Source organism: Dermacentor andersoni, chromosome 1 (assembly GCF_023375885.2).
Source record: "Dermacentor andersoni chromosome 1, qqDerAnde1_hic_scaffold, whole genome shotgun sequence".
Classification (NCBI taxonomy): Eukaryota; Metazoa; Arthropoda; class Arachnida; order Ixodida; family Ixodidae; genus Dermacentor; species Dermacentor andersoni.
The window spans coordinates 144,269,595-144,282,869 of NC_092814.1; the positions used below are offsets into that span (position 1 = coordinate 144,269,595).

Below are 13,275 nucleotides of genomic sequence, written 5' to 3' on the forward strand. Positions count from 1 at the left end.
ATCTTGTCCCGAAACACTCGCGCTCTCAAAAAAATGCGCATGAGCACCGCCGCGTCGCCCTAGGCGTACTTTCCTCCGTTCGCCAAAAAACGTCCCCGTAGACTTCAAAGAGCGCCGAGCGGGCGTGCGCAAGGCGAACGGCTGCTCCGGAGCAACGCAAGTGCTCGTGGCTACACTGTATGGAAGCGCTCCATTGTCGACATTTTTGTGGCAACGCTTTCTTGAAGTTTCGCGCTGAAAATGCGCCCACCGGGAACTGTGCTGATTGACTACAAAGAGATGTTGAGCGCCTCGTTCTGACTCCAACTACTTCCGCTCTCCGACGGCAACTTCAGGGAGGCGACGTCGTATCGTTCATTTTGTGTCAACTCCCGTACTTTCGCGGGCTGCCTTTGTGCGGCGCAGCCCTCTTTGTGGGCCTTCCTTCCGCTCCGGACCAGGGCTCGGGAGCTGCTAACAGATAAAGATGGGGTTGCCGCGGGGCGTATTTGTTCTCAAGTTCTTTGTTATACACTTCGCACTAAGGAAACGCGGAAAATGCCTTGCTTCGGCGAGAACGGCAGGGGAAGAGCGTGATCTATGCATTCCAAATGGGACGAGCACCGAGCCCTCCGCGCATAAGAGATAAGCGCTACGACAAAAATGTAAAAGTGCTGGAGGGAAAAGCCTTTGCTCATACACAAAGAGAAATACTTGGCAGCGTGTTAAAGAAGCATTTCTTTATACTTTGCTTAATGTACGCAGACCGTGTTCTTGTCTGCATAAGACATGTGACATTACGAAAACTGTAGACGGCCATTGATAAATCATGCCTCTGACTAGGCAGCGGACATCAACTACGGGAAAGCGAAATTCTGGAATGATTTGTCTGATTATGCAATAATTTGTATATATTGCAACCCGATGAGAAACAGCTTGTAGACGAAGACGACGACGGTCCGTGGAGCGAACGGCAACATTTAAACGGCTATCTTCCCGATCGATCATCTCTGCTAGCCTTCATCTGTAAATAAACACGCAATCATTCGTAACGGTTTGGCGGAGGTGCTGGTTGCTCCGCAGCCAACAACGTCATCGCTACCTCCCGAGGAACCGCCGTCGATGATATCTTTGTCCGAGAGTAGAAACTGCTGCCACCCCTGGTCTCAGGGCTCATTTGCGACGACCTTCCCCAACAACGTTCCACGACAGAATCACCGCCACGGTTCTTCTGCTTCCGACCACAGCTTGACTCCGCCATCTTCACGCCAGCATCGCTCTCTATCTCCACGGCGACGTTCATTGTCACCATCACCTCCGGTAAACTAGCTGGCGTGACCAATGGAGGAGAGGTCGCCGGAAATGATACGACAGAGATGCCTCTGCCGGTTACAATGCTGCGAAACAAAATGGAAGTGTTATTTGATCGTGTGTCTACAATGGCCTTGGTGGACACTCGCGCTATGATACCTGTTACCAGCCTTTGTTTCAAGAACCGCCTTAGTAGTAAACTGATGTTCTTTGGATGGTGATATTAGATTTCATAGTGTAAGCCGCGAGATGGTTCGTCCCCTTGGTGTTCGTGGCTGCGAATATTTTACTAGCTGAGAAGTGCTTATTAAATGAATTTGTGGTACTTGAATTGTGCACACATGATCTTATCCTGGAAACTGACTTTTTCCAAACATGCGAGGCATCTCTCGTTTGTTGTACCAATGTCAGCTTTCTGTCAACAGCGTCATTGCCCCAGGAATTATTTATGAACGACCGCGTCAACAAGACATTTGCTGTCGCTCATGAGGTGACGCGGCTTGCATAGCCGCTAGCGCCTATTCCTCCTATCGCTTTTGTTGATACTGGCGGTTCATTTGACGCTGTGGTTCAACCGTTCACCAATTTTTGTGGAAAGAAAGGAATATCGGTGCCTAGTAGCCTTGTGTCTGTGACCAATGGAACCACGTCGTTTTGGGCACTAAAACGTCCTGCCGTGTCCGTACTACTTCGCAAACAGATGAAGTTTGCTGCCTTCGACGACGGCACGTAGAGTTACGTTACGGTCGTCAGCGAAAAGTTGAATTTTCGAAATTAACAACCTATCTGCCCCCTTGAACAAAAAACTCAGAGGATGGTCAGCAAGTATCAGCCTTCACGTGAACGTGACACCTTGGTGCAAGTACTATCCGGACATGCTTTCGTGTTGGACTTCTTCCAAGCTGAAAACCATACAGCTCTTCCAGCTTCGCGCGCTCGCCATCGGATCGAGAACAGCTTATCTCACCATATCTGACAGAAGCATTATCGAGTGTCTTCATCGGAACGGAAGATTATTGCTGAGCAAATGCAATATATGTTAAAGAAAAATGTAATTGAAGAGTCCTCAAGCCCGTATCTAGCGCCAGTTATCCTGATGAAGAAAAAGGTTTATCACGGGTATTGATTACAGGCGGCAAAACGCGGTCACAAGGAAGGATGTGTACCCGCTCTTGAAAACCAATGACAACCACAATTGACTGTCTGCATTCTGCCTCCTACTTTTCATAGTTCAATTTACGATCGGGTTATTAGTAGATACCTATGGACCCCGCCGACAAAGAGAAGACGGTATTTGTGACACTAGGTGGTTTATGCGAATTTAACGTTATGCTGTTCGGGCCTTGCAACGCGCCCGTCCTCTTGAAAGATTCATGGAAACAATTCTTCGTGGAATAAAGTGGGAAATATATCTGTGTTAGCTTGATCATATTGTCCTTTTCGGCCGTACATTTGAAAAGCCTAACAACTTTCTTAGCCCTGCTTTCGATCATGTGGAGAAAGCTGACTTGATTCTAAACTCCGTAAAGTGCCAGTTTGGTGAGCGCCAAACATTGGTTCTTGGCCACCACGTCAGTAAGTATGGAGCGTGGGATTCAGTCTGACGTGACCAGGGAAAATTCAGGCAGTCAACGCATTCAAGCCATCGCAGTATGCTCGAGAGACCCGCAGTTGTCTTGGATTAAGCTTGCATTTTTGCCGCGTTGTTCCGAGATTTGCTGACATTAGGCATGCATTGATGCGTCTGTTCCAAAAACATGTACCCTTAAATTGGACACTAGAATGTCAGTCGTCGTTCTGCTAACTCAAGTTCCTACTTGCGTCAGACCCTGTCCCATGTCACTTCGACTCTTCTTTTCCCACTGAAATCTATACTGACGCCAGCGGAATAGGCATTGGAACAGTGCTTGTACAACGATATAATGACTCAGGACACGTTCTTCCTTATACCAGTCGTTGTATGAGCAATCGTGAGCGTAATTGCACTGTCACGCAGCAAGAATGTGTCGCTCTTTTTCGTTTCAGAAGTTTTATTGTTATATTTACGCTCACCCATTAAAGATCGTCACTGATCACCATTCTTTATGCTGGCTTGTAAGTCGTCGAGATCCGTCTAGTCGTCTCGCAGGCTGGGTTTTACGACTTCAAGAATATGACTTTGTGGTAGCTTACAAGAGTGGTCACCGTCATGCTGAATCCGATTGTCTTCCTCGCTAACCATTGGCAACGACACCCTCCGATAAAGACACCTTCTCATGACTGTCTGGCTGCTATTGCTCCTGCACTTCCCGATATTACTGCTTTCCAGCAGTAACAGCGTAACGACATAAGCTTGGAGCTTCTCTTTGTGGCGGCCCGCGCTCCCGAAGCCAGGGGTCGGTTTTCTATCCGTGACGGGCAGTTCTATAAAATCAGTTACACAGCTAGTGGAGCTCGCTTCCTCCTTGTCTACGCAGTGACTTGCTGCCTGCCACGCATGATTACCCGAAATCCGGTCATCTGGGATTCTACTGCACGCTGCCACGTCTCCAGGGGCGTTTTTACTGGTCGCAGATGTGTCACACATTGAAACAACACGTGATCACCTGCGATCAATACCAACGTCACAAGCGACACTCAAGCGCTCCATCAGGCCTTCTCCACTCACTGCTTCCTCCGTAAACACCCTTTGATCAAGTTGGTGTTGACCTCCTGGGCTCCTCTCCACGGTAATCACACAACCACCGATGGGTCATCATCTCTGTTGACCATATTCCTCGCTACGCGGAAATAGCAGCAATACCCCAATACACCGCTCCTTTCGTTGTAGCTTTCTTGTTGCGTTTCGTTATTCTACGCCATGGCCGGCCTTGTGTGATCACAAGTGACCGCGGTCGGGATTTCGTAGCCAACGTTTTCGAAGAGTTGCTTCGTCTGTGATTTGTACAATTCCGACACTTAATTCCGTATCGTCCACAGACCAACGGTCTTGTTGAACGGACGAACCGAGCGTTGGCGAACATGACGACCATGTACCTGCCCTCTGACCATATGAACTGAGATGACGTCTTGCCATTCGTCACTTATGCGTATAACACAGTGAAGCGTGAAAGAACTGAGTGGAGCCCTTTCTACTTTCCTAATGCCCGATCGCCACTGACCTTCCCTGAAACCATCCTATTGTTTTCTCTATATGCAGAACATTCAATTGCCAAGACACTCTGCCTTGCCGATGATATGCCAACCGTATAGCGCGATATCGCACGGTACCATTGTAAAACCACTGGAAGCAGCAGCATGACAGCACTCATCAAGCGGTTTCTTTTGCAAAAGGCGATTTAGTGTGGCTTTGGACCCCGCAGCGCAGGTGCTGCGTGTGCAGCAAGTTTCTGTAGCAGTATGCAGGCCCGTTCGCCGCTTTAGACCGTTTCAATGACCCAAACTACGTGGTCGCATGCCTCTTGTCTACAGCTCGGCGGTCTAGGAGAATGCAACTTCCGCATTGTGTGCGTATTAAACGCTATCATCCTGTCACTGAACAATGAATTTCCCAGCAGACTTCGTCTGCGAAACGACGATTCTAACGCGACGAGAAAAAGAGGTTGGAGAGGAAGACGGCGGTGGTCCCCGAGGCGAGCGGCAGCTTTCTAGTCTCCATGTGTTGCTAGTCTCCATGTGTAAGTAAACACGCAATCATCTGTAACAGTAAGATTGCTGTGTTCGTGAGGTGTAAACTGCACTCCTGTTCTTATGTAATTCATCGTAAAAGCGCCCTATGGCGCCAATGGATTCGTGTGCACTTGGGTGAACCTGGTTCGCGCGGCCGAGCCGACCGGCGCTGGCTATGTACCATTCGATGTTGCCAACTAGCTTTCAATAAAACTCCCGTTTCGGGAGGAAGTAATGTTATCAACGTAGTGATGCGTCAGTATGGCACTATAGCTGCAATTCGCCATCGGGCGTTTTAACGCGTCTTCAACTACCGCTCGCATGGAGCTCAAATTTTTTAGAGCAGATAATCACAAATTGTTTTTTGCCTAGATAAGAATTTTGTGTGCTCTATAGAAGCATGATTTCCTTGATGTGCCTTCTTTTCGGCAGCTAAAAAAACCTAGAGAAAATGAGAGAGCGCAAGGTTAATAAAAAATGCGGGATCATATTTGTATATACGGATCGCTGGTGTCTACTAACGCTGATTTCATTGTAAGCAGCCTAAAGTGGTGGCAGAAGACCAGCTTGGAATCTCTGATTTGAAACTTATTTTATTGAAGAGCAATTCCGAGAGATTCCCTTGAGAAGGACTGCTTAGAACTCTGGAGAAACTTTTCTGATTAGTGGCATACATCATCGTGCTGCTAGGAAAAATAAAGAAAAGAAAGAGATTAGCAATAAGTTAGGCCTCTGCTGCCCTATACATGTATATGCTTAGCGCTGCGGCTCAGCTGAGATTCCCTACAACAAAAATTATTTTACCTTTAGAGTCAATCCTAAAACATAATTCACCACACATCATTACCTTCCCGTATAATGCTTCTGAGGAGCCTAACGTCAAGCTAATTCTCAGAAAAGCGTTATCTTGAGTGCACTGTTTAAAAATAGTTAACTATCTACTGTAACGAATGAATACGGCCTGCTGCTTCTCGAGGGTATCAAAGATGGGTGAATATGTAATTTTTCATTTCCTTGTTTTAGTGTGTTCCATTAAGTGCTTCATGTCAACAGCGACAAGAAGGCTGCAGCAACCACCACGATACTAACGTAACGGCCTGGATTAGATGATATTATAGCGGACGGCGATGGATAAAGCCTCGTCAGGGCAAGAGAGCCTACAAACAAGCCTTCTTTGTAGGCTCCCATATATTCCGGGCGTATACGAGTTGTCAACAATGGCCCTTGCATAGATATGCGCACTCGTGGCATGGGCTCTGCGCTCACTATACCGCCTACGAAGGGGCCACAGCAGGGGGCGCAAATGTATCAAAGGATTCATCTCGCCCGTTTTTGCTGTCTTTGCGCCCTTAAGTCGATACGCAACAGAACGTTCATCTTGATAAACTACTGTTTCCGCCACATTTTACCCGTAATAGTTTGCTCGTGAGTCGGCCGAGCCTTACGCAGGCACGTGTAGACAGCTGGAGGCTTGGTGCTTTCCAGGGAATAGCTACGTTCCCCATCGGCGGGCCGTTGGGGCATTGCAAGTTGGCGCATGCGACGAAGACGAGGCGCGAGGAATTTGTTTTGCGGACCCGTAGCTCGGCTTCCGCGCTTGATTGAAAAAAAAACGAAAACAATATAGCCGAGCTTCTCGTTCGTGCGCGTCTTTTCTGCTGTTTGCAGTAGCCTACCTAACCAACCTAGTCCACGCCGACACTCTTTCGCGCTTGAGTATGTAAGGCGGGTGGCGACGCGCTGGTGACTTTTAATATTCGTCTCGCCGAAAGGAACGGTGGGTCCCAGTGCGGCTCCGCTACTGCCAGTAGCCGTTCCCGGATCCGGGCCCTGGCTCATGCGTATAGTAGTTATGGATGCAACAGATTTTAGAAAGATGCCATAAAAGCTTTTGGTGAAGAGCAATTCCGAGAGATTCCCTTGAGAAGGACTGCTGAGAACTCTGGAGAAACTTTTCTAATTAGTGGCATACATCATCGCGCTGCTGGGAAAAATAAAGAAAAGAAAGAGTTTAGCAATAAGTTAAGCCTCTGCAGCCCTATACATGTATATGCTTAGCGCTGCGGCTCGGATATGCATCAGACCCTGCGGCATGGGAAACGAATAGGAGGCATTTTATTTACCCTGCAGAAAGACGCTGTTACAATTACCCAAGGTCTGCCGCCACCCTTTTCGACTATTTGTGTCATCCGCTCCCCTTATACAGGTCATACTCCGAGAAGTTCGTTGTATCAGAAGTGCTCGGGACTTTTCAACCTTGCTCTCGATATAATGGAGAGCCGCTGACAGGAACAGAAAGGGGCACGTCCTTCTCAGCGACATATCCACACTGAGCCACTGCAGCTTCTTTTTGTCTGGGATGCTATTTCAAGGCCCCCTCAGAACAGAGCAACGCGTTGTTCTTTTTCGACTTTCAAGACAAACTTGACTTTCTGTTGACTTAAGAGATGGGAGTTTCTGTCCGAAAAAAAGTATATTCACAAAATTACCATTTACCTTAGCCAAAGGAAGACAAAACTGCGCTGTGCTTAAAGACGTAAATGCACGTTGCATACAGAGCTAAAGTTTAGCGAAGAGTCAACGATATTCAAGGGTGCATGATGAGGCAATTGGGTCATTGATAGCTGAAGGAAGCAATAACTTCCAGGTGAATGCCGCTTCACTATTTCCCGGACTGAACTTTCATGCTAATGAACGTTTTGTACGGGGAAAATGCGGAAAGCACAGATATCTCCTATACAAATGGCCCTTATTACCCCCACTTTATTGCACTATACACGTTTGAGGCTTGAATCAGAATCCGTCGAATAATTGTAACATGAATTAAGAGGACATTGTGAGAGCGGGAAATTGGTGGTGCTGCCGTGTCATTATGCAACCACACTTCTGTATTTGCCGTTGTACTTGCGTGTACGCCTCTCCTTTGTCTCTCAATGCTGCGCGCTTCGGCAGCGAAATTCCTTTGCACACATTAAGCGTGATATGTGTGCACATGGCCGCCGATAGCTTCCGTAAAAGCCCAAACCTAAAGAAAGAAGTTGGTTAATGGACACTGCCGCCCTTTTTACTATAGGGTCAACTAAACTATTGTGACGTCACAGTACAATCATACATCTGAATTTATCACTTGAGAGCGCGCACACACACGCACACTCTCTCTCTCTCTGTGTCAAACAACCACATACATGCGCACACCGGTCAAAGTTTCTGCTGCAACTCACTCCCAGCATACTGATGCCTTTCACTAGTTCCACTGTGTGCAGCACTTGTATATTACATCTCCAGCAAGATATATAATGCTTATAAGAGTCAGGTGCACATGGTACACGACATGTGCGGCTGTGACAAGGAAACAGAAGCGCACAACGAGGAGCCGTGATCTGCGTGCGTGCTTATAATACATTCTGCGGGGGATGTCATGAACAGACGGTCCCATATCTTAGGCATACGCATATAAGAAAACATCCACAAACACAGAAAAGTGAGATTGGATTACTTGGAAAACTCCCTAAAGATTGTTTCAGTTATCAGAATTTGAGCCGCATGCATTTGTCAATCAAGATTCTACTCCATACATTGCATCTTTTTTTGTTGCTTCGAGATGCTTTTTTAAAAAAAAGCTGGCAAATTTACGCGAATGACGTCCCTACATATTAATTACGTGCCGAGGCAGACATCAGTTGACAGAGAAAACAAAACGGTTGATTCACTGAGTAAACTAATTGCATTAATTACCTTACGACGCGTGTCGATATCTGAAAGTTGGGGGGAATAGTCATAAAAGTCTGGTTCCGCGTTTCTGCACTTCAAAAAAGCCATGTAGACCGAAATAACTGGTGTCAAATTACATGATAAATTCACCTCATACGCACGCGGTGCAACCACGTGTGACGTCGTGGATTGGTGCAAGATGAAGCTTCGCGATATGGTGCGATAGAGGCGCCCGTCTCGCAACTGCTTTTGAAGCGACTACGCGTTCAATCGGGAGTTACGCAAAGCCCCAATCGGCATCTACTCGTGGTAAAAAGCAAGTGCAGCTTCATGTTGCGCCACCCATCTACATCAGAGGGACTTGACGGCGAGAGCGCTTCGCGGGGCCGCGTGCCTAATCACGACACGTGAACGAATAATTTGACGCCAGTTATTTCGGTCTACATGTCTTTTTTGATGCGCAGAAACGGTCAACATGGCCGTTTTGGAATGTACAAATATAGAACTATAATTTAATGACGACCCCCTTCTACTTTTCTATTTAAGCATGTGCCGTACTGTTTGTAACTGAAACGTTAATTACTGTAATTACTGAGATTAAATCGACTCAGTTTTTCTTGTAAATGATGCTCGCCAGAACAAATACTTTATCTGTAGTGACGTAAGCTAGGCAAATTTTGCACGCTTCTGTCAAAAGTGTTCGAAGTAAAAAAAAGCATTGCATATCTGGAACATGGCTTCCATGTCCGGACACACTGCATATCCGTAGCCTGGTGCGTCTCATTCTATTCTGTTGTAATGCAACTTTAAGAACACGTAGTTTGTGCAGGCTTCCGAAATTATCAAAGAGTCTCTTTTGAAACCGGAGTTCTGAAAAAAACGTACCAATACGTAAGGACGTCGAGACCTGTCTCTTAGAATTCCCATGAACGCGGCAGTACGAGGCGTAGATCTAGGGACTTCTGCAGCAGTCTTCAGACACGCAAGCCGTGAGAGAAGGCAAAGAAAGAGAGAGAGAATAAAGATAGCGGAGTTTGGGGGGCGTTCCCTCCTTAAGGGTTATTTGCGTTGGCAATAGCAGCCACTTGGAGCAGTCTGTCTCCTCCATTCTCTCCCAATACACACACACACACACACGCACACATATAATATATATATATATATATATATATATATATATATATATATATATATATATATATATATATATATATATCTGCACACGACGGAATATATTTACATGACTTTGTGAGCACGAGTGCTTGTGTGCGTGCGTGCGCCTGAGTGTGCTTTGAGGCTTTTCTGCGGACACTGGATAGCCACAAGAAAGCAGAAGCAGGACGAAGCAGCTCTGCCATGATCGCCAGCTCAATGGCTCTTCGGCTGCCGCGGTCGATAGGGCAGCGGGTGGCTTCGGCTGGCTAGAGATGTTTCTCTCGGCGAACGAGGGATGAAGCGTCGGATCTCGTTTGCTCAGCTTCCGGAAAAAAGCAGCTCACACGAAAACTAGCCTGATCGGATGTCGAAAAAGCCCTGGCCATCGCGCGAAGGTGCACTCTGCTGAACACATTGGCCGCCGGCGGCGGCCCCAAATGAGGGCTCGCAGGAAGACGTCGACAGTTGGCGGCGAGCCCGGCCACTCCGTCGCCGGGTAGTTTGGCTGCAAGGCATCCAGCTCTGCACCTCAGTTGCCCGATTTTTTCCTTACCACTACAAACACACACACGCTTGTCCTTCGAAGATGGGTCGTGCACAACAGCCTTCTGCTCCCACTGCCCTGTTAAGAGACCAGCGAGCCTTTCTATCTCAAGTGTTACGAGTGGTGCCCTTCTGAAAAAAACAAGAAAGCTCAAGGACATCCACCAAGCCGTCAACTACGAACGAAGAATCAGAAGAGAGATGTGCCACGTACGTCGTAATTATGAAGAAAAATACATGCGGCCCTTTCGGAAAAATATGCATGCGGCCTCTCCATGCGGCCCTTCCAGTATTTGCACTTACTGAGCACCCTGCTTACCGCTGTCAGGTATCACTTTGGGAAGCTCATGCGCAAAGTAGATCTTTTCACGTGAGGCTGTGCTAATGTGATCAACCGAGCAATACTTATCACTGACGTGAGTGAAGGCGAGAGGCTCTGACATTCAGGCGTATTTGTGAGGAAGCCTGGAATGCCTGGACAAATTCACGACGTTCATCTGCAACGGAACGTTTTGCAACTTTTTGGTTAAACAATGTAGCATTGTTCAGCCAGTAGCCACGCATGTCTATGGTAACAAATTGGAGTTTGTAGAACTGTCCCGACATCTGAAAAATTGTGCGGTTGCGTATGTCACTAAGGAGACCTGGGTAATTACAAGCCTGGTCAGGAAAAGCCTGCTTTTGCGTTTTACTTTGTTTCAGAACTGATAACTTTTATAGTGCCAACATGTAGGTGTGAGTGCGCGCAGCGGAGAATGCTAGCATGAGATCAATAATGAACTATCTATCTAATAAATCACGGCGCATCAGCCAGGATCACACTTTGCCCCCCTGGAATCTGAAACTGCATGGCGCTCATGCGATTACACCACCAAAAAACATAAATGAATTTTTAACTCTTTTGGGCTAATGACTACAACAGCGATTTGAATAATTTCATAACTGCAGTCAGTGGAACACGAGACAGTAACACTGTCAATTGAAAGCATGACACAAACTTGCTGCATGATATAGATGCGCGCGATACACTGAAATACGCAGATCGAATGCGCTCACAATGTCGTGGCAAACAAATAGCTTCAAATAATGCCGGGAAACCGCACCTCCACAGGTAGTATATACGAATGAGATGCTGCTACGACATCTGCCAGTTGATGAAGCGCGCACACCATGACGCAGTTGAAAGAGGACATAGCTGCTAATTTTCGAAGTCAACATCCTTAACTGCACGTCGGCTTTGAAACGGTAAGTGAATTTGACCTCAGGTATGTAAAAAGTGAGAGACAATAACGTGCACAGTGAAGCAATTATCATAAGCCCATTTGAGGCTGCGATGCGGCATTGCACAAAGGGGTGCTATATTTCATGTAAAAGTGCTGTTCTGCCTATTATTGGATGTTCGAGTGATCAACATAACTTCCAGGCACTTATGCACAGTAGTACAATACGCGTTCTGAGCCCACGTTATTGAACGACGTTATTCAAAGCAACGGCAGACGCAAACCAGTTACGCGACGCGTTTACGACACGTTTAGACCTTCCTAGGCCGACGCCGTGCTCCATAGGTACAATGAGCGTCTTCCATAAGGGCAGTCACACATGGGACACTTGTCATGAGCTCTACGACCTGGAAGTCAATATAGAGACATTTACCGGGGAGTTTGGCATTGTAAAAGCTCATTGTAAAAAAAAAAAAACACTAGGTTGTGATTCCGCTGGAGGAGACCGTGTTGACAGCACTTGCATGCTTGTGACGTGTTATAGTGTTTGTGTTATTTTTATCTTTGCTTCACTTATTTTTTTTTACATTCGGTGTAATGTATTGAAAATTTGGGCAGCCAGCTCTAAAGCGATCTATCTTGGTGAAGACGCCTTAGACGAGTCCATCGGTTGTGAGAGAGGAAGTGTGTAGCAGAGAGGTGCGAACGAAAGCATCCTGTTCATTTTTGTTCTTTTCGAGCATGGGTAGTTATACTCCTCGGTCAACATTTGATGAATGGTCTGTTAATTATCTCCCATCAAAGGTTTCTCTTCACATGAAATGTGAAGATAAAAGTCAGTCACTTAATCTTCATTTACCTTGCACCGCTAAGTTTTCGTTCCTTGCAATGTGCACGTTAACAGTCACTCAGTACTTTCACTGTGAGTGATGAAAGACGTAGTAAAAGACGATAAAGGATAAGGTGACGGAAGCATGCAGAATAGATGAGAAACGCTTTTTTTCTCGCTGTGTTATATATGTTTGATATGTTTTACTGCGCTATTGCGGTTCTGTCCGTTCGCGACGTGTATCACTTCCCGGTCTGCTCAGCCGCTAAGCTGCAACTCAAGTGCACGAGCGCACGCAATAATAAGTTGACCCTATAGCTAAGCGAACGAAACCGTTGGTCCGCTTCATACATACTTAACTAAACGACGTGCGAACCGGAGTCTCCTTGGCATTTGCAGCCAGTGTTTATGTACGCGGTTCACTCGCATCTCGACAGAAACACTTATCAAGACCCCCAAAATCTAAGCAGTTCTGGGCTGGCTCTAAGCATGTACGTCGATGGTAAGCACATATAACCATGAAAGATTAGTAGCTAAAGCTCTCTACTATATTAAGAACGCGCAGGCACTTTAACGAGATTCCAACTTCACTTCAGTTTGTTTGTATTCGAACGTTAAGGAAGGTAAACGAGGAAAACGGAGGTCGCGAAATGGGGGTCTTTCTTGATTACACGACTGCAGGCCGCGTGAAGACATGGCGATATTCTGAAGGTTTGGGAGACCAGTGTGAGTGCAGATCTACTAGCGTGAATCTTTCCCTTTCTCAGCTAATTGAGAAGGAGAGCAATGAAACAGGGTGAGAAATAAGACAGGAAGAAGTGAAACTTTGAAGGACGTTCACCACGGCTACGTGACGGAATTATACTTGTTCTTTTCCGG

At 46.7% G+C, this 13,275-nt stretch overlaps 1 long non-coding RNA gene across 1 annotated transcript in view; it reads left to right on the forward strand.

Annotated features, from left to right (window-relative positions):
• LOC129380606 (uncharacterized) overlaps positions 1-13,275 on the forward strand; it is a 167,520-nt gene that overhangs the window by 103,129 nt on the left and 51,116 nt on the right. The window lies entirely within an intron of this gene.